At 49.8% G+C, this 26910-nt stretch overlaps 1 protein-coding gene across 3 annotated transcripts in view; it reads right to left on the minus strand.

The window, feature by feature from the left end:
- MAPK4 (mitogen-activated protein kinase 4) overlaps positions 1–26910 on the minus strand; it is a 130496-nt gene that overhangs the window by 93452 nt on the left and 10134 nt on the right. Inside the window, exon 2 of one of the 3 annotated variants that reach the window (XM_051851941.2) lies at positions 26414–26593. The exons of 1 other annotated variant lie outside the window; for it this stretch is intronic. The gene's annotated coding sequence lies outside the window, so the exon portion shown is untranslated. The remainder of the gene's footprint in view (positions 1–26413; positions 26594–26910) is intronic. One more of the 3 variants, XM_051851942.2, reaches the window with a different exon arrangement.

Below are 26910 nucleotides of genomic sequence, written 5' to 3' on the forward strand. Positions count from 1 at the left end.
CTAGGGAAAATATCGGAGAGAGAGACTAGCAAACAGCCTAGGGAAAAGCCGGACGAAAAAGGAGCCGGAAGAAGCTATTGAAAGCCTAGGCATAGACTCGGATACGGACTACGGGGGGAAGCTGGGAGAAATCTCTAAGGTCGAAAGCGAAAGTGAAAGCTAGAACAAACAGACTCGGACGCGGACTGTGGGGAGAGGCCAGGAGAAATGAGGGAGGAATATTGTTGGAAGAAAACTTAGGGAAACATACCGGGTAGAGAAAAGTGTTAGGGAAATTGAAGCCGCGGGGGGCAGGCCGAGGCGGACATGAAAGCCACTTTGGGATTCTCAAGTTAGCCCGGGAATAGGGGGCGAAAAGTTGAAACCAGAAGCTGAAACGTAAGCCAGATTGGGATCCGTCTGATTAGCCCGGGGAGCAAAGGACGGGAAGCCAAACCGTGGGGCGGAGACGTATGCTGGGTTGAATTCGCCAGGCTAGCCCGGGGAACTTAGATTGAATGCTAGTGGCGGACACGTAAGCTACGCTGTGTTACTCGCGGAAGCCGCCGCGTGCAGAGAGAGCACAGGGCGTGAATAGATAAGGAACGGGGCTGGCGCGAGGCCGTGGTGCAGACGCGAAGGCGTGGAGACCGCGGAGCGCGCGAAGCCAAGCCGCGCAAAGCCGGGAAGCTGCGCAGATGAAAGAGGCGCGGGCTGAAGCGGCTCAGCCGGGAAGCTGCCGAGAAGTAGCCTCGGGGCGGGCAGCGGGAAGCTGCGGGGATAAGAGAAACAGAAGTTTAGAAGTAAGATGAGAGAAATAGGAATGCTGGAAGATAGAAGTAAAATGGGAGAAATAGGAATGCCCGGAGATAGAGAAATAGAGAAATAGAAAGGCCTCCCTACAACACTGCAATGTGAGAGCTTGGATTCGGTCTGCCTGATTAAGTGAGGCGATGAGCACGATGAGCACCTGCGGCGGCTAGCAGCTTATGCGCCGCAGGTCACCGAAGACAGGCACGAATTAACATCAGTAAGGCCTCCCCACAAAAAGGCAATGAGAAGGCTTGGATTCGGTTTGCCTGATAGGGCTTGTAAGCCCCTGCAGGCTCGACCAGAGCATGCGCTGCAGGGCACCGAACACAGGCATGCATCGGCGCCTAAAAACCTCCTCACAACATGGCGAAGAGAGGACCCGGATTCGGTTTGCCTGATTGTAAGAACCTGTGGCAACTCTAGCAAGTAGAGCAGAGTGTGTGCTGCGGGACACCGAAGACAGGCACGTATCAACGCCAAAAATAAAAAGAAAGGGGGATCTGTGGGGAGCAACCCGGACTAGACTGAGTTACTGGAATTAAGACTTATTCTATGCATCTGCTCTCCCACAATATGGCGCTGGGAGAGAAGTAAACAGCTTCCGCACAGCTGCCTCCAGTTCAACTAATAAACTGTAGGACTTGCTCCTGATTGGAGAGCAGCGTACTCGGCGTGTGGGCAGCCGAGTTAGGATTGGCGGAGGAGGACTATAAAGGAGGAGAGAGACGGCATGCAGAAGGAACATCTATGGGGAACATCTAGCTGAAGGAACACCTGTGCAGCCCCCCGAGAAAGCCGGCCGGCGGTGTGCCGCTCCCCTGTGGAAGTGGGGAATGTGGCCAGGGGGAACTGCCCTTCCACGGAGGTGGAAGGGATAGTAGCCAACCCGGGAAGAACCAGCAGCAAACCCGGGGAGGGCCGAGCAGACAGAAAGAACAGCGCAGGGTCCTGTGTCGTTCCTCCACGAAGAGGGGGAGCGACAGTCACCAAGAAGCCAATTACGGTGAAGCAGAAGGAGTGAGTGCGGCTCTCAGCCACAAACGGTGGGTTTACATCTTGGTTCTGCCTCTGCCTCACTCTGTGTGCCAGGAAGTCCCTCTACCCAGAAGCGCCTTGGTCTCCCAGCCCCATGATACGATGCCTCTCACAGGGTAGAGGACAAACACGGCAGAGTCCACCAAACGCTCAGTAGCTAGCACGCGAGTACAGAATCGAAGGCGTCTGCTCCGGTCACTAAGCTTACCAAGTCCAATGAGCCAAAGCCCCTTCTCGCTCACGAGTACAATGGACAAGGGCCCCAGAGGTGCTTTTGTGGGAAAGGAAGGGAATGTGTACTTTCCAGGTATCCCAAATTCAGACGGACCGTCCTCTTAGATAACAGGCAACAAGATCAGCCAGCTACAACGAGGAAGCCGTAGCTCTAAGTCAACCCTGCGCTGGTCATTGCCTTGTTATCACAAGGCCAAGTGAAGTTAGGCGTTATAATTGGCATTTTATCTATTCCCAAGACGGGTTTTCTGTGACCTACAATAAAACATTCGGCAATTTAAAACTTCCAAGTTGGAAACAGAGATCTGAACTCACAGATGGAGAGAAGGGGGACAACAGGTTAAGATAATCTACCATGATCCTGAGTTGAAAGGGTTACTATTTTCAAGTGTCAGACAAATCCTATTTCTCAAAAGGCAAGGTAGAAAGGGATATATAATCATGTACACAATTCTTATTTTTGATTAGGGAAAGGTATTTTATTGAAAGAAAAATTTCCATGATATTAAATACAAAAATTAATTAAATGGGGCTTTAAGTAAGGGATATTGTATTTCCAATAGTGGCTTTGGGGAAAGTTACAAGAACTCATTACTCGGCTTTGTATCCCGTGGTCTGGTAGAGTTAGGCTGTCAAGATCAAGGTCAAGTCAATCTGTCAGGATCAGTCAGTTATCTGCAGATCCACCAAAGATGACAGTCAGAGCTCATTCCGCGCTTCGCCAGGGCAGGAAGAGGGAGTAACACAATTCTGAAGACAGTTCCGGAATAAGAATTATATTTTTTTTTCTTTCAAAGAAACACGAGAGCACGGCTGAGCACGAAAAGATGACAACAAACCTTGGCGATGGCCGATGGGCGTACACAGCCTCTGACAGAGAGCAATTCCTAAAGACCTCGGCTGCGGCCACCTCACTGTGTGTCGGAGCTGCCAGCCCAGCCCAGTCCTGACATTTCTACCTGCCGCCGCCACTACACAGACCAGCGCTTTTCTGGAAGTGAGACTCCATTCTCACCCTGGGACAGGTCACTGCAGATCATGTCAACAGAGCATGCACAGCCAAGAACAGTGATCAAAGAAGCAAAGAGGGCAGGAATCAAAGCAAAAAAATAATCCAAGGGCTGCACTTGCAGTAAGACACAGAGGTTAAGACCCGAGGATTTAGAATCTTAAGACCTGGGTGCCAATTCCTCCACTTAACCATTTGTGAAACTGCAGGCAAGTTAATTCCACCTCCAAAATTCCACTTTGCCTTTCTGTAAAAAACTGTACAGTTATAGGAAGGAGTCTTTGAAACCTCCTGGGTAAAACCCTCTATCTGGCACGTAGAAAAGTGTGTCATAAACAGTAGCTGTGCGGGCTAGGACCACAGGAGGAGGGTGGTAATGCTTTGTGGGCAAAGGTGAGTCGAGTCATTCAGCAGAGAGGTCGTGCTAAGGTGAGAAGCGACCTCAGGTAAACACTGGGTTGACGTCTCATCCGTGCTCTGTGTGCCATATACACAGGCAGGGACCTGGCTCACGCAGTCCCAGGGCCGACAGAGGCTTCGCTCCCCTTGGTGCCTCCTGGGTCTCGGCAGCGGTGGTGAATTCGGCAGAGGTTACTGGAGTTTCTCCCCTCCAGCATCACTTCAGCTCAGGACGCATGGGTCTAGCAGTCAGTAAACGCTGCCCGTAGGCAAAGCTTCGCTGGAATACACGGCTGCCCCGACTTCTCTGGGGACTGTCCACGCTGCTTCCACGCCCCAACAGCAGGGCTACGGCGTTGCGACAGAGACGGAACGGCCCCTAAGCCGGGAACAGCCACTGTCTCGTCCTTAAAGAGAAATTCGCCGACCTCTGCCTGGGGCTAAGGACGCCACGCGGTCACGCCTGACACTGATGAACACCAAAAACAGAACCTCAGCGCCTCGGGTGAACGCTTGTGACCCTCGCACATCTGGCCTCTCTGACCCGTCCTGTGATACTCCCCACTATTCCTCAGCAGGATTCCCTTGCTGCTTTCTGTCCAATTTCCCTCAAAAGTGAAGAAAACGTCCCGATCCCAGATCCAGCAGCAAGCAGGCTGACCCCCGGCTGCCTGACTCCAGGGCACTTCCAGTCCCCCTGCAGTGCCCCTGCTTCCCAGCCCGGCTGGCTCCTCCCCGGCTTCTCTCCCCTCCGTAGGCCCAGGAGGCACAGAAGTCCTCATCTTCTGCCCCAGCCAGAATTTCCTGTGGTTCCAGAGCCTGACCTGGACTTGGCCCTCCGCCTCTCTGCCTCCTGCCACTGTGCCCAGGGGGAAATGACAGCTCTGCTGCCGCCGAGACACTGACAGCCCTCACACCTGGGCTTCCCACCTAAGGGAGTTGGCAGTCCACTTGCCCAGATAGAGGTGACCCTGGGAGGCCGGGGGCGGGGACACCTGGTCACAGGAAAGGGACAGGAGGCGTCTCCCTGGCGTGGGGAAGAAGATGCGGCTGCCAACGGTCGGGCCGCCCCCAGGAGCGGTATCGGAACCAGCAGCTCGGCAGGGCCCCATCCAGACGGATCCGAGTCTCTGTCCTTGGTGTTCCTCCATCAAGGCAGGACTCTGCGCCCCCAGGAACCCTCTCGTGGCTCTTTCTCCCGTGCAAAGACACAGTGGCGCTGTGAGAAGGGCGTGTTCTCTGAGCTCACCTGCTGGTTGGCAGGTAGATGGATCCGACTGCAACATTAGCTCTCTCTCTGGTTCGCTGTGTGACTCTGGGTAAGTCACTTAACTTCTCTGGGCCTCAATGTCCTCAGTATAGATAAAGGACCTGCCTTGTAGGGTTGAGGGCGTCTGAGTCAAGGGGCAGCAGCCATGGCAGTGACGTCAGGCTGTCATGCCCACCCTCCCCTACGTCACCTCCTCCTGCGTGGGGTAACATGCTCAGGAATGTAAGGCTCTGTCTCATGCTTTCCCACCTGCCGCAGCCCTTTTCAGCCCTCACCTGTCCACCAGCTCAGGTGTCTCTGCAGAAGACGCATCAGCGGCCTGGTGGAGCCACGTGCTACTCACAGTGGGACGAAGCCCCCGCTCCGAGTCCTCAGCCACACCGGGCACAGCCCAGCAGCACTGAACACAGTGACCAGCGCGGTCTCTGCAGCCCCGAGTGCGCTGTCCCCACTTCCAGAATGTGCCTGCTCCCACCTGAGCAAGACAGGGTGGCCGAGAAGGGCTCCTGGGACAAATTTTACAAAGCGCAGAACCCACAAATGGAACTCCGAGCTTCTTCCCACACCCGTCATCCTCCCCGCTCTGTTTGTGCTCACGTGAGTTGTTCCCAAGAGTCAGTTTTGGGCTCCTGCACCGGGAGTATTTACAATTAGACTTTGATAAGAGGGAGGCAGGGAGGGGGTTCCAGAGGAGTTCTAGGGGTTCTAGAAGGTTGGCAGTGTGGCATTTGTGGGACCCCCCCAGAATGTGTCTGCACTGGGAGGTGGGGAGGTAGGAGGAGGAGGAGGAGGGCGGGACCCAGCAGGAAACTGGCCCGTGGTTGCCTAGCATGGGGATCTTCAATTCCGGGTGGTTACAGGGGAAGAGGAGTTGTGGGTGTTCCTTAAAGGAGTGTTGTGGCGACCCCAGCCCCCATGCAGCTGCCCCTCCCTGTGGGATAGAGGACACACCAAGCCAGCGGAAGCCAGGTGAGCCAGGGGAGCTCTGGGGAGGCTGCTGGCTCCTGGCCGTGGTCAGCATCACCTTGAGAAGTGAAGGAGCTAGGATCAGTAGTTGCACACTGTGTGGGACTGGCCTGCCGGGATGGTCTAGAAACTCGCTGTGGCCCCTGCCAGCTGCGACACCGTTCAAACAGTGGAATCTTAGCTGTCTAGTATTTATCAGCAGGTCTGCGCACACTGTCACACAAGCAATTCTTGGAGTTAGGAAAGTCCCCATCTTAGCCTTGGACACCTCAGCTAACCCCCAACAGCCTGAGAGGCTGCGATAACACCCCAGGCCAGGCCTGGGTGGACTCGGGCACCGAGGGACCTCCATGCAGCAGGCCTCCAAGTCCCTCCCATGCCAACCTAAGGAATGGCTCATGTGGGTTTGGGATTCTTATATATGGTTCATGCAGGGGGTGTGGCTTGGACAATCTTTTGAACCAACCACTGATCTTGAACACCATTCGCTACACCAATGAAAATCCATTTCTAACACGTTCTATGCTAAATAACGTGCTCCCTGTATTCCCACATACTTGCAATGCTGAGTTACCATCTCTGCAAGGTTGGTTCCTAATTGGGACGTTTCACTCGCTAAGCACTCGCTCCCAGGGTATGGGCTGAAGTCCATGCCACATTCCTGCTGCCCCTTTTTGCAGAATACTTTGCAATGTCACACAGTCCCTTGGTGAGCTAGTTTCCAGAGGGCAGGGCTGGCACACCAGACAGCCAGAGAGGAGGTTCCAGGGCGGGGAAACCTGCGGCTAGGGACATCCGAGCTCAGAGGGGCTCCAGGCAGGGTCAACCACACCCAGTGTACAGAGCAGGCTACCAACAAGCGCTTGCCGGGGCTCCAGAGATGGCAGGCATTCTTGGTGAAAAAGTGCCACAGTTGTCTTTATCCAGGTCTGCTGGGACCCACAGATGCTCATGAGCATGGTGACTTTTGGGAAATTTGCAGCATTTCTCCAATTATTTCACCTAGAGACAAAAGGGACTTTTCAGGGACCTCTATACTGAGAAAGGTGATTTAGGAAGCACAGTCATGACCATGGATTAGAACCAGCGAGGAAATACTGGGCTGTTGACCAGAGGGAAAAGAAACACACTGACTGGGCTAAGGTTTAAGATTCCTCAATAACAGGTCCTTTCCTTAGGACGGAGGGCGAACGAGGGCAAGTGTCCCCTGGAGGGGGACAGAAGTATCCCCACAAGGCCTCCAGAGGAAAGCAGGTATGAGTGGAGAAGGCGCTGGTGACCCAGGCCAAGCCAAAGACGGGCACAGTGAGGAATCCCGTCCCTGAGCTTGCACAGCTACGGGACCAGCGGGCAGAGCGTTGGAAAGGAAAAAAACAGTCAAGGTCAAGATCACAAGGCAGGCCGGCGCTGCGGCTCACTAGGCTAATCCTCCGCCTTGCGGCGCCGGCACACCGGGTTCTAGTCCCGGTCAGGGCGCCGGATTCTGTCCCAGTTGCCCCTCTTCCAGGCCAGCTCTCTGCTGTGGCCAGGGAGTGCAGTGGAGGATGGCCCAAGTGCTTGGGCCCTGTACCCCATGGGAGACCAGGAGAAGCACCTGGCTCCTGCCATCAGATCAGCGCGGTGCACTGGCCATGGCGGCCATTGGAGGGTGAACCAACGGCAAAGGAAGACCTTTCTCTCTGTCTCTCTCTCTTACTGTCCACTCTGCCTGTCGAAAAAATAAAAATAAAAAATAAAAAGATCACAAGGCAAAAAGCAGGATCTGCCCGGAAGACTGGGGTGAAGCTCGAGCGCTCACGGGACGTGCCCTGCCTCCAGATCCACCTGGGAGGAAAGTGATGTGGCAGGGAAAGGAAGGGCGGAAGGGGCTGAGTGTGGACGTCACAGGAGGCCAACTTCGACACCACACCCTGAGGCCCGGCAGTGTCACTGTCACACCAGAGTGAAACAGCCTTCTTGACTAGACAGCACCAAATCTAAACTAACATTAAATGAACATGTATTTTTAAGCACAGGAATGGACAGGAATAAAAACTGCCTAGTCTATAACATGTTCTAATCCGGATGAAATTCCTTTCCCAAAGTGAATTAGCTAATCTCTTCCTCCAAAGAGAAATCGATAAAAGAAATACTTACTGAGAACCCTGTACCAGGCAGGTGCCTGCGGGTATACATCACGAGAATCGTAAGCCAGCGTACACAGGAAGCACATTCATTGTCACAAAACTGGAAGCCACGGCGTAGCACAGACCGCAGGTGTGTCCCTGAGATCCTCCTGGTTTCTGGCTCGGGCAGGAGGCGGCAGTTCCTACAGCTGGGACCATCACAGCTATGCATGACACTGTCCGGCACAGGAACCACCGTATTTCTCTGTGTAGCTCTTTCTTGAAGCACCAGCAGGCCCGACTCATGGCTGGTTTGGAGCCAAGTGCACCTTCCCAAGCTCATCTGAGCAAGCCGGACGAGTGACCTTGACTAGAACCTCGGGCGGGCGAGTTCCCCAAGAAATGCCCACTTGGGATTATTTTTGGATGGAAGGCAGGACACGAACAAGTGTTGGCCAGACAACTTGTGATATGATGATATAAATATTTGGGTGGGTCTTATCCATGGTCCTAGCGTGGAACCCCCTTTCTAAGGCAGGCCATAGAGACCCAGTATGTCGGGAGACCCCCATCACCCAGGAGGAAGGAACGCTGAAGGCTGTGAACAGAAGGCAGGGCTGTGTTTCTGCACCTGGCCGCTTAGGGTCACACCTATGCAAGGGAGTCACCCGAAAATCCAAGAGCACGGGGTTCAGAGAGCTTCCACAGGGCTGAACACACGCCGTGCCCAGGAGTTCTGTGCCCTTGCCACACGCCTGGCCCTGTGCAGCCCTTCATCTCCATCCTTGGGAATACCCTTTGGAATAAGCTGGTGGATGTGTTTACTGTTTATGTTATAGATGTGTTAATGTTACAACTTAGCAGCGATGTTACTAGTCACGTTATAAACAGAGTTCTGGAAACCACTCCAGCAAGTTAGTTGAACCTGAGCAGAGCTTTGTGGGCAGCTGGGCAAAAGCACAGGTGCAGACAATCGGGGGCTCACGACTGGCATCTAAGGCAGGGAGGGGCTGGGACCCTGAGCCCGTGGGATGGGTCGCAGTCTCCAGACAGGCAGGTGGGAACCAGAGTCGAGGGCACCAGCTGGTGTCCACTGCAGAGCTGACCACTCGCTTGGTGTGGCGGGGGGACCCCCTCACCCCCCACCTGCCAATCATCTGACGTCAGAAGTGAGAGAACAGGAGAAACTGAGCCTGCGTGTGAGCTGTTTTCTCCTTCTACGTCTTCAGACGACCAACAAGATCTACAGGTGCCACGTGCCAGTCACCATGGGAGAAAAGGCTAAGTCACAGCCCATTCTCACAAAGCAGCACGAGGCTGGGGGAAGGCACAGAGGCACATCGAACCAATCCAGCTCCTCCTGAAGCACACGCTGCTCTAGTGGGAACTAAAACCTACAGAGACGGCAGTTTTTTGAGAATACAGCTATTAACCTAATTACATATCATAATCTGCTTTGCACTTCCTAGTGAAAGCTGTTCCACTGGAGGTTGCAATAGACTAAAATCCAAGCTATTTTCACCAACATTAAATGACTCCAGATAGTGACTCCCCCCACCTCCGCCATGGGAAGCAGGAAACCAAGCAAAAGGGGCTGTGTGCAAAGTTACTCCGGCTGAGATCAGCTTCTAGAAGAACACCCCAACACAGGCCCCATGGGTTAGGCACTCCCCACCCCATCTCTGGCTACAGAGCTCAGCTTAGAAGTCAGGTGAAGACCAACAAGAATCTCCTCTATCTACAGAGAGTGAGTGAGATTCTGCTACAAGTTCTACTTGGAATTACTAAATGTGCTCCAGGCACAGAGTGAGGGTGAACTGGAATACGAGGTTGACTTGCACTGAGAGACATAGGCTGAATCATAAATCCATTCAGGACACACTCACGCAGGTAATGGACGCCAGGAGGTGAAGTGAAGCTCATACTACGTGGTGACTTGTTTTCAAAGAACAGAGTATGCAAAGGGGAAGAGCCTAACTTCAGAGTGGGCAAACCTGGCAGAGACCACAGCTCCCGAGGGACCCAGGTGCGCACCTCCAGGCAGGTGGCCCTCCTGCACCCGGACCAGGCAAGGAGTGCACATCAGCTCTGTGCTGTCCCTCCCCAGAACCCACGAGCCCCATCTCATCATGAGAAAAAGATCAGACAGCCCCGGATTCAGGCACCGTCTACAGCATTCCTGGAGACTGTGAAGGTCATGGAAAAAGAAAAAAAAGGACTGGGAAACTGTCCCAGGCCAGAGGAGGCTGGGGGGTGACACGCTGAGCTCCGGACTGGCAGCTGGGACAGAAAGCGGCTATTAATGGAAGAGTTGGTAACATCCAAACAAACTGTAGATTTTAGTTAAAAAAAGAAAAACAAAAGCCCAAGGCACTTACATGAAGATAAAAGTGTGCAGCTATTTTTTTAAACAAATTCACTCCTAAACTGAAAGCACAGTAATATCAAGTTAACATATGACTCCTCCCAAAGCTACAGCAATTAGTGATTTGTTGTCTTGTCTTAGAAGTTGATGGGAGGATTTTTTTCGGGGCCAGGACATTGGTCATTGCAGAGAGGGAGTCCAGGAATTAGCTACTTAATGTGAGAAAAAGCATAGACCGAGACAGAGCAGGAGGACGGATCAGGAGACAGCAGTGTGGGCTGGTAGAAGAAACAGGAGCACAGCTTGCTTGGGATTCCTCTCCTGGCATGATGCGATCCCACTGTAATTCCTAGAGGGCAGGAGTGATTTTTAATTCATACTCCTAACCTTCACACTGCTTGGTATGCACTTGATGTTTAACATTGAAGCTGCAGGTTTTAGCTGGGAGGAGAGGAGCGTTGAGGTGTGGGTGGTTGGATGGGGACTTGGAGGCCTGGGAGGCTTTAAAACCCAACAGAGCAAATGTGTAAGGCTGAATTTTCAAGAATGGAAGAACTGAGAAGGTTGTTTGAGGGTCCCAAACTCTCCTCAGTGTTTTTGCTCCACCACCGGTCCAGCTCCTTCAAGCATCTTCAGTGGCTTGAACATACAGTGCTCCCTGAACCCATGCTACTGTCACATTTTCAGGGCTCTAAGTTCTTAATATCTCATTTAAACTGACTCATACTCACGAGACAGAGAAAAAGCATTAAGCCCAGTTTGTAGATGAGGGCTTGCAGTTGACTGTCTATACAGAGCTGAATGGTGATGGAGCCCAGGGACAACCTAAATACAGCTTCCCCAACAAGCACAGCTGTCAGGCATCTCCCCCATATCTAACTCCAGGCTGCGCTCTCTGGGTGCCTCCTGGTCTAGCACCATCTCATGTCTTCTCTCTGTCCCACGTTAAGCAGCATAAAGGTAGCTACCAAGGCCAAGTTGATACAGGCCAATGAGAACGTAGATCATTGGAAGGGTCTAAGTGGGACTTAAAACTCACCACCGAGAACTTTCTCGTGAATTACATTCTCTGGAGCACCCTTCTTTGGGTCATGAATCCAGAAACCTATGCTTCAATCCAGCAGGACTCCCGAGGGCCAGCGGCCTGGGAACAAAGCAAGCAGGGCAGTCTCGATTCCAGGGGCAGGGGCGCTCCTGCCAGGACAGGCTGCCAGGACCGCGGCTTTCAGTGTTTCTGGTACTGCTTTGGCACGGAGCTGTCTCCAGCCTCCAGTCCATTCCCTAGGACTCAGGTGAGTGAACAAGAATCCCAGTCTGGCCCAGAAGATCCCCACTTTTCCACCAAAACGGGCCTTTTGCAGGGGTGGATGGAAACTCGCTGGAACAGGGCACGTGGAAATAACATTCTTGTACATGCACTGGGATGATGGTTATATGGGTGCACACAACTGTCAGACTCATTAAACTGAACATTTAAGATCCTGCAGGTTCTACCTAAATGTTAGAAATAATAAAGACACATGAATTGAACATATTAAGATCTTCTATAATTAGTGAAAGCAGTAGGGCCGTTAGTCCTACGATTTGAACATTCTACTTCCGTTAACACAGACTGAGATTTGTGCGAGGTTTTGTTCATGTTTTTAGCCACTTAGTGGATCTGTGGCTGACAGCACCTGCCAGATCCCTCCTCCTTTTAGGTGTGAATTGCTACCAAGCGGTGCTTCCTCCACCTGACTTCACAGCACGGATGTTGGTTTTGGCGGATACGGAGAACAGCAACCTGGACCTCATGGCTCATTGGCGCTATCCCAAGGATCCTTTGCATCTTGGTGTGTGGAGAGACGGAGGCCAGGGCTAGGCCTGGGACGAGGTCTAGAGCTCACGAGAGCCTCTCCCCTAACGTTCACAGTTGCTCCTCCGTAAACAAGTGCTCACACCAGAGCCTCCAGAAGGAATTCACAGAGTACTCTGGGTATGAAGTTCCTTACGTTAAGGAGTGACCCAGGCATGAGTACAGAAGAGGATTAACCAGGGATGGATCAAAGCCCAGGTCAATGAGGGTCAAGGCAAAACATGAAGAAACAAACCAGGCTCAAAGACTATGTAGCCTAGTAGTTAGGAGCACAGAAGTTGGCATAAGACCTACCAAGATTTGAATTCCAGCTCCAGCCCTTTCTGGCATGTGACCCTAGGCAAGTCATTTAACCCAGCTGTGCCTCGAGTCAGCCCACCTATAAAATGGGGATACTAGTAGCACCTATCCACTGGAGTGGTTGTGAGCATGAAATTAGTGAAACTGTGGAGAGTCCCAGAAGAGTTCTTGGCCCTGAGTATGACTTAAGGGGAAGCTGTCATCATTTACAGCATGGGCTGCTGATAGAGCCAGTGAGGTACACAAAGGAGGTGTTGCTGAAAGTAGCACTGGGTAGCAATGCATGCACAAAAAAGAGAGACTTAGCAACTATTAGCTCTACATACAATAAACAGCAAGAGTGTGATGAAACAGCTTTTTAGAAAAAGTAAAGATACGGGCCGGCACTGTGGCGTAGTAGGTTAAGCCTCCGCCCACAGCGCCAGCATCCCATATGGGCGCCGGCTCATATCTCGACTGCTCCATTTCCAATCCACCTCTCTGCTATGACCTGGGAAAGCACTAGAGGACAGGCCAGATGCTTGGGCCCCTACATCAACATGGGAGGCCCGGAAGAAGTTCCTAGCTCCTGGCTTCAGATCGGCCCAGCTCCGGCCATTCTGGCCATTTGGAGAGTGAACCAGCGGATGGAAGACTTCTCTGCCTGTCTATCTCTTTCTCTCTCTGTAACTCTACCTCTCAGATAAATAAATAAATAAACCCTTAAAAAGAAAAAAGAAAAAGTAAACACAGTGAGGCCTGGTGTTGCTGTGTAGCAGGTATGGCCACCACCTGTGATGCCAACATCCCATATGGGTGCCAGTTTGAGTCCCGGCTGCTGCACTTCCAATCCAGTTCCCTGCTAATGCACCTGGGAAAGCAGCAGAATATGGCCCACATGCTTAGGCCCTGCACCCATGTGAGAGAACTAGAAGAAGTTCCTGGATCCTGGCTTTGGCCTGGCCCAGCTCCAGCCATTGCAGCCATTTGGGGAATGAACCAGCAGGTGGAAGACCTCTCTTTCTCCCTGTCTGTATCTCCCTCCCTCTCTCTCCCTGTAACTCTTTCAAATCAAAAAAAAAAAAAAAAAAAGTGAACATTATCTCAGTCCACATGAATAGAATTAGAAAGCTCAAATCAGGGATGGCACTATGGCACAGAGGGTAAACGCCCCAGCTTGAAGTGCCGGCATCCCATATGGATGCTGGTTCGAGACCCGACTGCTCCACTTCCAATCCAGCTCTCTGCTATGGCCTGGGAAAGCAGTAGAAGATGGCCCAAGACCTTGGGCCCTTGCCCCCATGTGGGAGACCAGGAAGAAGCTCCTGGCTCCTGGCTTTGGATTGGCACAGCTCCGGATGTGGCGGCCATTTGGGGAGTGAACCAACAGAAGGAAGACATCTCTGTCTCTCCCTCTCATTGTCTGTAACTCTACCTCTCAAATAAATAAATTAAAAAGTCTTTAACAAAAGAAAAAAGAAATCTCAAATCATGGGAATAACAGTCCCACTGTACTTTCTGAATCATAGTGTCTTCATTTTCAATTATTATTTTTTTAACATTTAGATAAAATTTCCCAGATCTAAAAAGTTCAATTTTAAATGTAAAAAGATAATTATTTGAGAGAGAGAGAGAGAGAGAGAGAGAGAGAGGTACAGAGAACTCCCATCTGTTGATTCACGCCCCAAATGCCCCAATGGCTGTGGCTGAAGCTGGGAGCCAAGGATCCAATCCAGGTCTCTCACATGGGTGGCAGGAACCCAACTACCTGAGCCATCACTTCTGCTTCCCGGGAAGCTGGACTCAGGAGCTGAAGCCGGGACTCCAATCCAGGCACTCTGATGGTAGCTGCAGGCATCCTAACCAGCAGTTTAACTTCTGGGCCAAAACCCTACCTTTTTGATTTGAGTCTTGATGACTGTGCCCACCATATGTTCACCGTTGCATTCAAGATAAAGAATTTTTCTATTAGCCCAGAAAGTGTCCTCTGATCTTCCAGTTGCTGCCCAACCACCCTCGCCAAGTCAACCACCGCTCTGATTCCTACTTCTGTGGATTGGTTTCGTCTGTTGTTGAACTTCACGTAAATAGGACCATTCGGGAAACACTTTTTCTTCTGGCCTTTCCCCCTTAACTATTATGTCTTTGAGATTCTGTTGTACATGTGGGGTATTTTGTTCCTTTCTATTGTTGATTATTTTTCCATTTTCCATGATCATTCCACAGTTCATCCACTCCCTATTGATTTCAATCTGGAACTAGTGTGAGTAAGCTGCTAGGAACACTCTCATATTAGTCCTTTGATGAACATATGTTTTCATTTTTCTTGTGTATTGAGAGTAAACCAGCTGGGCCATTGGATAGATACATGTTTAACTTTATAAGAACTGTCTAACAGTTCTCTAAGTTGACGGTATCACTTCACACTCCCACCAGTGCCGCAGAAGTGTTCCACTCAGTCTCCATCCTTGCCAACATTTGGCACTGCCAGTCTTTCTGATCTGAGGTATTCTTATCGTGGTTTTCATTTGCATCTCCCTTATGACAAATGATGCTAGTCTGCTTACTGACCATTCAGATATCAAATTCTGTTCAAGTCTTTTGTTCATGCTTCCATTGGGTTATTTTTCATTACCAACTTATAGAAGTTCTTTAGCTATTTCAACTTAAAGCTTATTTATTTATATTACTATAAATATTTCCTTCTAGTCTGTAGACTGCATATTTATTCCATTAATAATATATCTTCTTGATCAGAAATATTTGATTTTGACAAATTCTAACTTTTCCTTTTTCCTAAATTTTTATTTATTTCAGAGACAGAGAGAAATAGAGAAAGAGAGAGAGATTTCCCATCTACTGGTTCAGTTCCCAGATGCCTGCAACAGCCAGCGCTGGGCCAGGTCAAAGCCAGGAGCCTGGAGCTTAGTCCATGTCTCCAACATGGTTGGCAGAGACCCAACAACTACTTGAGCCATCACCACTGCCTCCCAGGGTCTGCAATGGCAGGAAGCTGGAGTCGGGCAGCGTCGGGACTCAAACCTAGGCACTCCCACATGGGACGCGGGCTTCCCAGTATTGTCTTAGCTGTTACACCAAAGGCCCTTCCCTCCTTTTTTTTCTTTTATGGTTAGTGCTTTTCATGTCCCCGTCTCTGAGAAATCCAAAATCATGAAGATACATCCCTATGTTTTCTCTTGATGTTTTGGGTTTAGCTTTTACATTAAGTCTATGATCTGATCTGATAGGGTTAGGCTGCACTCATGTTTTATTTACATATAGCGAGTCCTTTATTTTTTTCCAGCCCCATCTGATAAAAACTTTTCCTATTGAATCAACTTTGTATCTTTGTCAAAGATCAACTGACTGTGTAAGAATGGGTCTATTTCTAGGCTCCCTATCCTGTTTCATTGATCTCTTTGTCTATCTTTATGCCAGCATCATACTGTCTTTATTACTGTAGCTTGAGAGTCAGTCTTGAAAGCAGGGAGTATGAGCCCTCCAACTTCGTTTTCAATACTGTTTTGCTATTTTAGATCCTTCACATTGTCATCTTATCAATCTCTGCCAGTCAGCCTACCAAGGGTTTTGATGGGGACTACATGAATCTACAGATCTATTTGGAGGGGATGGATAGAGTTGCCCTCGCTTGCAACAATAGTAATAGTTACCCTTGATGGAGCTCACACTATGTGTCCTGAGGGTTTAGGATTAGTTCCACTTAACACATGGAAAACTCTCCGCTCAGAAAGATTGGGCAGTGTCTGCTCAAGTAGACAGAGCCCAGGAGTCTAGCTCAGGTACAGCTGCAAATCCCAGGAGCTTTTCACCAGGCCAGCAGCACCAGGAGGACGGAAATCACGTCACTTGAGAAATTGCTGGGAGAGCCAAGGACTTCCCACCTGGAGAGGAAGGCAGCACATGTCTGAAAACACCTGGGGAATCATCTTGGGAAAGACTGCGGAGTAGAAACTGTAAGAGGTCCATTTTGATGATGCAAAATCAGGGGCAGAAACCTTCATCGCAGAGAGCTCTCTCGAGACAGGCAGCAGAGGCGGTGGTCACATGTACAGACTGTGGGAGACCGGCTGCCTGGGCTCCAGCTCTCTCCCTGTCCCTCACTAGCAGTGTGACTGTGGCTAGTCACTTAGCCTCTCTGTGACTCAGTTTCTTCCTCTGTGAAACAGGGACAAAGTGGTGTGAGATGGATGACCCAATCACTGTAGAGGACTCACACCCTGTGTGGCATGGGGAGCTGCCATGTACACAGTGCTAGGTAAGAAAATTTCGAAGGGGAGAGGGAAATGTCCTGAGACGGTACACTCGAGCTTCCTGAAAGTGTTTCCAAACCAGCAGGCTTGCATCTAGTCAGGTGGCTGCAGAAAAGTCTACATTAACTGAGAAGAGACTCCACAGCCTCTAAGCCTCCCTTCTGCAGCTCTAAGAGCCAGTGATTCTAAGCCTTCAAAACCTGTGATTCGGGTGGGCATCTGATGAAGCAGCTAAGATGCCATGTGAGGGGGCACAGCTGTAAAGCCGCGGCCTGTGACACTGGCATCCCATATGGGTGCCGGTTCGAGTCCCGGCTGCTCCACTTCTGATCCAGCTCCCTGCTAATGTGCCTGGGAAAGCAGCAGAAGATGGGAAAGCCCCAGCACCCACATGGGAGACCCAAAAGAAGCTCCTGGTTTCAGCCTGGCCCAGTCCTGGCTGTTGTGGCCATATGGGGAGTGAACCAACAAATGGAAGACCCCTCTCTGTCTCGGTAACTGTGACTCTCAAATAAAGAAAATAAATCTTTTTTTAAAAAAATGATGCTCCATGAGAACACCTGCAGCCCTTGCTAGAGTGCCTGAGTTCAACTCCCAGCTCTGCTTCTGATGCCAGCTTCCTGCTAACGAGCACCCTTAGAGGAGCAATGATGGCTCAAGTATTTGGGTGCCTATCACCCTCCCGGGAGACACAAATAGTTCCTGGCTCCTGGCTTTGGCCTGGCCCAGCTCTAGGTGTTTCAAGCACTTGGAAACTGAACCAGCAAATGGAAGATCTCTCTGTGTTTGTTTGTTTTTCAAATTAAAAAAAAAAAGTATTGATCAAAACAACAGCCTTCTCCCTTTATCCATCAGTACACTCTCATTTTATTCCATCCATGAATTCCCATACTGCTTGGAAACAAAAGCTTCTCAATGGTGTAAGGAAATCTAAGTCAGCTTGTGCCTTCAGTTGCACAGAGTGATAGGAAAGAAGACAGGAATTCTGTTCATCTTAAAACAGAGTGCCAGTGAGAGAGAGAGAGAGAGGGAGAGACAGAAGACAGGCAGCAAGCAGAGGACTTGTGATTAATTTGCTCACAACACCCACTGGTTGCTTCTGCTGGTCTGAGCCAATGACCTTGATTCTCTTATTTAGATCCATCAGGGCTCATGGCGAGGGGGAATGGCCTTGCTCTAACTCAGAGAAAGTGAACATCTCTGTCTTTAATTCCGCGTTGGTGAGGGGTTCTCCTCCAACTCCATTCTTCCTGGACTTTCATTTGTGTAAAATCTCTTGCCCCTCAAGCAGCTCCCGCCCCAGTTAAGGAAGCAGGCACGGTCTCCTAGAAGAGCCACTTGACACAGCCTTCAGCCCTCCTACGGCCTTTATCTTCTCTAACCCCGTGGCTCCAGAGTTTCTCCAGTTGCACTGTTAGAACAGGCTCGATCTGCAAGCCTTCAAAACACGTCCATTCCTTCTCTAATTGCCTCCTGCTCACTTGGCTCCTTTCAATGTGCTTAATTAACTTCCGAGGACTTTTTGCCCATTAAAATCGCCTAGGCCATGTACAGGGCTGCTGCACTTCTAACCGCTGCAGCAGCTCCCGACCATTCTTGGGCCCCCCTCCCAGAGGAGAATCATCTCAGCGTCTCACCAGGTGCTCATCATGAGCCCCGCTGGCCTCAGGGTCAAGTTTGATCCAGGTAGCGAACGCGCCTTGAGCTCAGGATTCGGGAGCCCCCGGAGGGTTGGATATCAGAAGTTCTGACCTTTAGCCACACGTTGCCGTGCACCCTTTTTGTGACCTTGAGCAACTCCCTCCATCTTTCTCAGCCTCTTTCCTCGTCCGTTGAGGAAAGAGTGGTGACAGACCTTGACCTTCACAGTGCCCCTATATCCAAGGCATCAAACAGACGCCACAAGCAGACACTGCTTGTAAAATGCTTTGTAAACCATAAATGCACTTAACCAATGTAAGGTTGATTTTATGAGGCTGTCCCTGGGCCACACGAGAAGAATAAACTAGCAACAATGCACATTCTGGAGCAAGGGTGGGGAACGTCTGGCCCGTGGGCCACGCAAGGCCCACAAAATCATTTGGCGTGGCCCTGCCAAAGCAATTGCAAGCGAAACTTGAAGTTCAATCAATGCAGGGCAGGCTGATTTTTAGAGGTGGTAATTTTGTATGGCCCGTGAATGATGATATAAATATCCAAATGGCCTTTGGCAGAGGGAAGGTTCCCCACCCCCGTTAGAGGAACAAAGTTCAGTGTTGTTGCCTAGTCAGCATGCTACATTCTCACCCATTTCACTAGGTCCCAAATACAACTAAGCGCTCAAGAAACACCTTAAGTCACCACGTCCACTGTCAGATAGAGCACCTGTCGGGAACATCTTCAATCTTCAAGAGACAGGCTGAAGAGAAGGACATAGAAGCCAAAGGTGGGAGGACCAGGTTTCAGTCTCAGCGATGCTCGTGGGTTGTGGATTCATTGCTAAACCTCTGTACGTCCACTTCCCAAGACTTTCCCACTGAATAGGGTCACCATGCAAAAGAAGAAGAACCAATTCATTGTTATAAATACAGTGAATACGATGATGATGATTTTCCTGCTTCACCCATGAAGAATCAGAGACCTCCCCTCCACCACCCTTTTCTACATGTTCAACTAAATCCAAAGCCAAGGGCTGCTGTTGTGGCTCAGGGGGTCAAGCTGCCACCGGGGACGTCAGCATCACCTATCGGAGCACAGGTTCAAGTCCTAGCTGCATCCACTTCTGGTCCAGCTCCCTACTAATGTGCCTGGGGAAGCAGAAGATGGCCCAAGTGCTTGGATCCCTGTCACCCACATGGGAGACCTGCACAGAGCTCCTGTTTCAACCCGGCCCAGCCCTAGACATCATGGCCATCTGGGGGTGAACACACAGAGGAGAGACCTCTCTCTTTCTCTGTAACTGCTTTTCAAATAAATAAATAAATAAATAAATCTTTAAAAAAAAAAAAAGCCCACTGAAGACAGGCCAATATGAATTTGAATATGCATGATCATGTTAAAAAGACCTTACTCAGGGAAAAAGCCTTGATTTCAACCTCCAGTGTCAAGAAGTACATGTTCATGAAAAGTACAAAATAAATACTGCTTGCATGGCTGTCTCCCTGAAGATGTTACTGGCTTGTGCAGGATGAGAACTATGCCATGTTGAGCTCTGTACTTTGGGGGATCATATAACTTAGCATCCCAGCCTGAACACTTATGAGAGTGAATGGGGACATTAGTAATTATGTAAGGGTGACAAGTTGCACTGAGACTACCCCCAGGAAAGCAGAGTGCCTTCTCCCCCATCTCTGCACAGCCCACACCGAAGCTTTGATGAAGTCCAAGTGCAAAAGAACTGCTCGTCCACACTCTAATTTTCCCATACAGTATAATGTCATTATTCCACTCATGATATGCCTGTGTTTACTTCTCGGCTCTAGTCGAAACCCAGCAGCAAAGCCAATTAATTGCTATTGAGAAAGTTTCCTCATTAACTTATTTGGTGCTCTGAGCCGGACTCGATGTCTCCAGAACAGCTAATAGGGCCTGGAACTGTCCATCTCCTGACCAGCTCTAATCAGAGTAGGCGCTCACAGAAGTGGTCTGGCTGCTGAACAAGTGCTGCCCTTATGCCTCTCCCACATGACGCTCAGGTCCAGGACTGAATGAGCTCAAATCCTCCTTCAAGGAGAAAGTCACTATCAAGTTTGGGTAAAAACACATTTCCCGGTATTCCTTCCAACTGCTGCAAGTAGTAAGCTTTTACACCACTATCTGAAAGTCAGGTTAAATCCTAGTACCTTTGCCTTTTAATTTCATGGCCAAGGACTTTATTAAGATACTAACAGAGGATTTTTGTATCAAGAATTGCTTCTGCCACACCACAGCCTTGGAGTGAGGGTAGGTACATGACAGGCTAGAGCGTGGAAGAGGGGGAAACACTGAAATAGGGAACCCAGGTCCGGCTTTGTAATTCCCTGATGAAGTCTTCAACGTGCTTGGGCCTCAGTTTCCTTTTTTTGCAAGGCAGCGATCTTAGCGTGATCTTACGCAGTAGCTATGGAATTTAGGTATAATAATGCACCTCCACTACAAACCTATTGGCCACGCACATTCGCAGATGAGAGGACCATCCACACGCACAATGGAAGCCCCAGCTGTGAATTCTCTGTTAATTGCAATTTGAACTCTTGTACCCAATTCTCTCAAGGCAATTATGAACTAACAAAAGCTTGCTTAGGAAGAATTTGTTTGGATAGATGAACTGAAGCTGAAAAGGGAGAGCCATTTTTTGGCCACAGGCAATTGGAGAAGTACATATTTGACTAGATTATTTAGCTCTGAATCACAGTTCGGCTGTCCACAAGGCTCTGAACACACCATTATCATGCATTTGGAAGTAGTATCTTTCTACCATCTACTGGGTTAATGCTTTCGGTCATTTGCCCAAATTCTCCTCTATCCATAAATGCCAGTCTGAACTGAGGCTGGGTTAGGTGCATAAAGTAATCTTTAGGACCAAGATCAGGAGTCCTTGTAGTTACGGGCAACCCAAATAGGAACGTGGACTGTCACCAGCTAGAATTCCTATGCTCAAAGACCCTTCCTCTACCACTTTTTATCTTGAGTTGAACTTGCTGTTCCTGAGTTTTTTTAAAAAAGATTTATTTAGGGGCAGGCACTGTGGCATAATGGGTAAAGCCACTGCCTACAGTGCCAGCATCCCATACTGGCGCTGGTTCAAGTCCTGGCTGCTCCACTTCCGATCCAGCTCTCTGCTATGACCTGGGGAAGCAGTAGAAGATGGCCCAAGCCCTCAGGCCCCTGCACTTGTGTGGGAGACCCAGAAGAAGCTCCTGGCTCCTGGCTTCGGAATGGCTCAGCTCTGGCCGTTGCAGCCATTTGGGGAGTGAACATGTAGATGGAAGGCTCTTCTCTCTCTCTCTCTCTCTCTCTCTCTCTCTCTCTCTCTGCATCTGCCTCTCTATAACTCTTTCAAGTAAAATAAATTTTTTAAAAAAATCTTAATTTTTAAAAAATGCCCATGCATCCCTGGTGGCTTTAACAGAGTCATGTTTGTATCTACGGATGGAACGAGCTAGCAGAAGCCAGTGGGTTCCTCCCAGAAAGAGCACTCGGGAATGTCACTGTGGCAGGTAGACTTCCAACAATGCTGACAGCTCCTTGTGACACTGTACATATGGGCATACACTCCCATGGACCCACACACACATATCAGGGTGTGGCGTCCCTTGGCCCTGCCCGGGCCAGTCTTGTGACTTGTTCTGACTGTCAGGTGGTAGAAATGATGCTTACTCTTGGAGTTTTGAGTCCAGGTCATGAGGGAACTAGCAACTTCTGGCTTCCTTCCTGCTACAGGTCAATCACAATTTGGCTCCCAAACTCATGCAAGACTTTCAGCTGCAATGTCATAAACTAAGGGTACTAACAGGGTGGAAAGTTAATCCAGTTACGGCGTTAGGTACAGTCTAGGAGTGGGCCTACTGGGCCTTAGGTCACTGGAGGCATGCTCTTGAAAACTGGTTCTCCTGCGAGGTCGGTTATTAAAGCCCAAGTCAGGGCCAGCCACTCTCTCTCCCTGACTCACCCTATAAGCCTACCTCCACTCACAGTCCACACTGCAGTGCTACTCTCATCAGAGACTACATGGGCTCACTTAGTCCTGGACTTGAACTTCCAGGGGCCCAAGACAGACAGAGAGGTAACGGAAGCAGCTCGGAGCTGTGAGATGTAAAAGCAAAGCCTGCTTAGACCTTTTGGCCCGGCCCAGCCCAGGCCAACCTTCCCAGCAGTTGAGAGCCACCGAATGAGTGACCCCAGGTGGTCACTCATTGACCCCAGGTGACCCCATCAGTGTTGCTTTAGACACTGAGTATTGGGGTGGTTCACCGCATGGAAGTAAGTAACCGAAATGGCACCGTCTCTTTGTTTTACCACAGAAAGGACACAGCACTCCTGACCTAAGTGACGTCGTCACCGCCTACAGAGAGAATCCCAAACCCTTCCTTGTAGTAAGCAGCTACAATCTGGCTCGGCAGGTGTCTTGGGAAGCGAAACAGTCCTTGATACGTTCCTACTTCCTACTTCACTTGATTGACCCTGGAAGCACATGGGCCACCCCTAACGTCAGACAGGCCCTGGCCGTGGAGACCCGGGGGTCCACGCTACAGTCCCAACTCTTGGCCTTTAGGCTCACCCCTGACTTTGGGCAAGGCTTCTGATCTCAGTCTGTTCGGGCTGCGATGGCGAAATGAGCCTGGCTGACTCGTAAACAACAGAAACTGACTTCTCACAGTTCTGCAAGCTCAAAGTGCTGGGCAATTCATTGCCTGGTGAGGGCCTGCACCCTCATAGATGGCGCCTTCTAGCGGTGGCCTCTCGTGGCCGAAGGGACAGAGGAGCCCTCGCAGCCTTTCCGATGGAGAGCAAACCACGGCCAGGAAGGCAGAGTCCTCAGGACTGAATCGCCTTCCAAAGGCCCCACCTCTTAGGTTGTGACAAATCAATTGTGAGTGGACATAAACATTCAGATCACAATGATCTCTTCCGCCTATTTCTCTTTATAGATAGACACCTCTACCCCACTCTACAGACTTCTTGTAGACAGAGTATTTTAATGAACTTTGAAAAAATAGGATGCAATTTTTATTAGCTGTCATTTCATAATTTCACTTTGTCAGAATGCAAACTCTGAGGGGTTTATTCATCTCTCAAAAAACAATCCTGGGGCCGGCGCTGTGACATAACAGGTAAAGCCACCACCTGCAGTGCCGGCATCCCATATGAGCGGCAGTTCGAGACCCGGCTGCTCCACTTCTGATCCGGCTCTCTGTTATGGCCTGGGAAAGCAGTGGAGGATGGCCCAAGTCCTTGGGCCCCTGAACCCACGTGGGAAAACCCAGAAGAAGCTCCTGGCTCCTGGCTTCAGACCAGTGAAGCTCTGGCTGTTGCGGCCAATTGAGGAGTGAACCAGTAGATGGAAGACTCTCTCTCTCTCTCTCTCTCTCTCTCTCTCTCTCTCTGCCTCTCCTCTATGTAACTCTGACTTTCAAATTATTAAATAAATAAATAAATATTTAATTAAAAATTCCTGCAATTTGAGGGTGTTACCACCAGATGGCAATGGTATATAAATCAGCATCTCCCAAAATCCTAAAACTAAAAATGAAGTAAAAAGTAAAGATTGAGTTATTTATTCTCAAAACTATATGGAAGTACTCGCCGGGAATGAAGTTTTGGCAACATGGTTCAGTAGATAAGCAACCCCCTTTTCTATGCAAGTAACTCAGTAAGGAGAAAGAAAAATAAATACGGCCATAAAAATGGCTAAACTATGCTGAGCGCTTACCATGGTCCAGGTGTGTTCCAAGTGTATTGTGTGGTTTATCTTATTTCTTCCTCATAAACCTTCTATTGTTATTACTTTGTATTTACAGGTGAGGACATTGAGGCTCAATTAAATTAAGTTACCTGCTATGATGGTCAATTTCAGGGTCAATGTGACTGGATTAAGGAACACTTAGAAATCTGGAAAAGAATGATTTCGGGTGTGTCTTTGAGAGTGCTTCCAAGCAAGGTTAGCACGAGAATCAGAGAATCGGAGAATCGGAGACCTGGCCTCTACACACTGGCTGGGAGACCACATACAGAGGGTAACGCTGGGTCCTGTTCAACTCTGGCCTTGGGTTCCAGGACTTACACCTGCAGCCCCCTTGCTGGACACAGGTCTGCAGGCTCAGGTTGGGCATTCTACCCACAACCTCCCTGGTTCTGAGGTCGTCAGACTTGACTTGAGCCATGCTATCGGCACTGCACGGTCTCCGGCCTGCAGATGACCTGTCGTGGGCCTTCTCAGTTGCCATAATCACAGGTGCCAAAGCCCCTAACACCTCACCCTTTGTGTATCTCTACACGTATCTATCAGTTCCATGTCGCCTTAGAACTCAGGGGTGCACCTGCCCAGCTTACGCGCCTCGTGGGCAGGCCACAGCGGAGTGCCTCTACACCCAACAGCTTTCACCACTTCAGCCCAAGAACTCGGATGTCTTCAGATCCGCTTTCTTATCAAGCAGAAGCAGGTAATTTTCCACTTTCATTTTTTAGTAACCCTCCCCCTCTACAATCAGCATTTCTTAGAGAACTGCTAGCTATGCACAATTTGTTTAAAATATGACAGCTGGTAATTACTGAAGGTCTCTTAGTTAAGTTGATCTAGCCAAATCTGGCAGCCGTGACAAACCAATGTCAATTAAAACTTGCTCAGAAATTATGTCCCAACACAGAAAACAAGTGTCATGAATGAGATTTTTTAAAGCTTCATTTACACCAAATACACCAAATACAAATTCTTCCATCCAAGTCTCTCAAGAACGGATGTAAGGCGCTCCTGTTACTACAGTAATTGTAACAGTAATTGCGTGTTTTCCAGCGATGGTATTGGCCACTGCTGAAACGGTCACACTCTCTCACCAAGCCCAGTATTGAGCAAGGACAGCCTATGCACAAAGGTAGACATGGAGACGAGAACCGCACCCTGGGGCACTGTCTGGGGTAGCAATGCAGGCGAGATTACAGAATTCTGCATGTTGTAGGGGACTTTCAGGTAGCATTCGGCTTTCTCCGTGGGAATAACCAGACGTGATCTATAATCCACTATCACACACAGAGCTAGAAGTGAGGGCGAGAGAGCGGGACGAGAAATGGAAAGGCCCCGTTCCTCCCTAGCAGAGAATACACTGGAAGACAGGAATCGTCCTCAAGGCCCAGCTTTGGATGAACCTGTCCAGTGGCAAATTAGGAACAGTGCTATCAAGGGCCATAGAAAGACAACTGACATAAAATCTAAGCCAGCTGTTCACAGCCTGAACTGAACACTAGAATCCCATGAAGTGTTTTTAAATGCCAGTGTAGCTGTGGACCATATTCCTAACCAATTATATCAGAACCCTTCAAGCATCTATATATATATATATATATATATATATATATATATATATATATAAATGGAGAGATGGAGAGATAGATCTATCTGTTGGTTCAGTCCTCAAATACATGCAATAGCCATGGGTGGGTCAGGCTGAAGCCAGGAGCCAGGAACTCCATCTGGGTCTCCCACGTGGGTGACAGGGCCCAGGCACTTGGTCCATCATCTACTGCTGCCCAAGATGCATTAGCAGGAAGTTGGATGGCAAATGGAGACAGAACTCAAACTGCCAATATGATATGGGACGCAGGCATCACGAGAGACGGCTTAACCCACTGCACCACGGCACCTGCCCCTCGTGACGCATTTCTAATGGACACAAGGAAATGAGAATGACAGTGTACAATTCCAGAGCCTGGTCACACACAGCACAGCGACTTCCTGGTTGCTCTCTCTTGGGTCACTGGGCTCTGGGGAAGCCAGCTGCCATGTGGTGTGCCACACAGAGGCCTGCACAGACAGGAACGGAGGCCTCCAGCCAACAGCCAGCTGACGACTTCAGGAGAGAAGCCTCCAGCACAAGACAAACCTTCAGACACCTCTAGCCATGGCCGACACCCGCCCCCAGGCTGCCCTTGACCGCCACCTCATGAGAAATCCTGAGCTAGAACCACCCAGGCGAACTTCTTCCCAATTCCTGACCCAGAGAAACTGAAAGATAATAAATCCTTGCTGTTCTAAGCTTCTGAACTGTGGAATCGTTATGCAGGGGCAGATAACCAAGACCTTCTGCTTGCCCACGTTCTAAAGTGACAGCACCAGCGGGCTGTTCAGAGGACCTAGAATGAACGCAAACTATGAGACCTACCTTGCTCCCAGATCTGCAGCATGAACAAATGCATCAGGCAGTCCTACCGCGTGCGTACACGGTGACAGGCATGCGCTCTAGCTGATGGACACTGGAGAGGCAGGTGCTGAGATAATGAGTTGACTCAGAGCCAAGAGAAGTCCAGGCAGCCCCGTCAAGCATCCAATGACACAACAGCTACTGTGGGAAGCAAGGGAAGGGAATAAAAGGAGTTCTGTCATAGGTTAGAGTTCTCGTCCGTAAGGTTTTACAAAGCACCTGAGGAGGTAAGGACTGGCACAGCTAACCTTACTAGAGAACAGGACAGTTTCTATTCCAGAGCTGTTCCAAGACAGCAGGCTGACAGGAAACACCATGGAAGAGAGAGAGGAGGCAGAACTCCATCAAATGACCCAAGGAACAGAATTCCAAGACGTTACCCACTTCGGGCAAGTTTCTTTCAGAAACAAACAGTAGACGGATCCAGGAGAAGGGCAGCTGTGCCTTAGCCAGCAAAG

Source organism: Oryctolagus cuniculus, chromosome 10 (assembly GCF_964237555.1).
Source record: "Oryctolagus cuniculus chromosome 10, mOryCun1.1, whole genome shotgun sequence".
NCBI classification, from domain to species: domain Eukaryota; kingdom Metazoa; phylum Chordata; class Mammalia; order Lagomorpha; family Leporidae; genus Oryctolagus; species Oryctolagus cuniculus.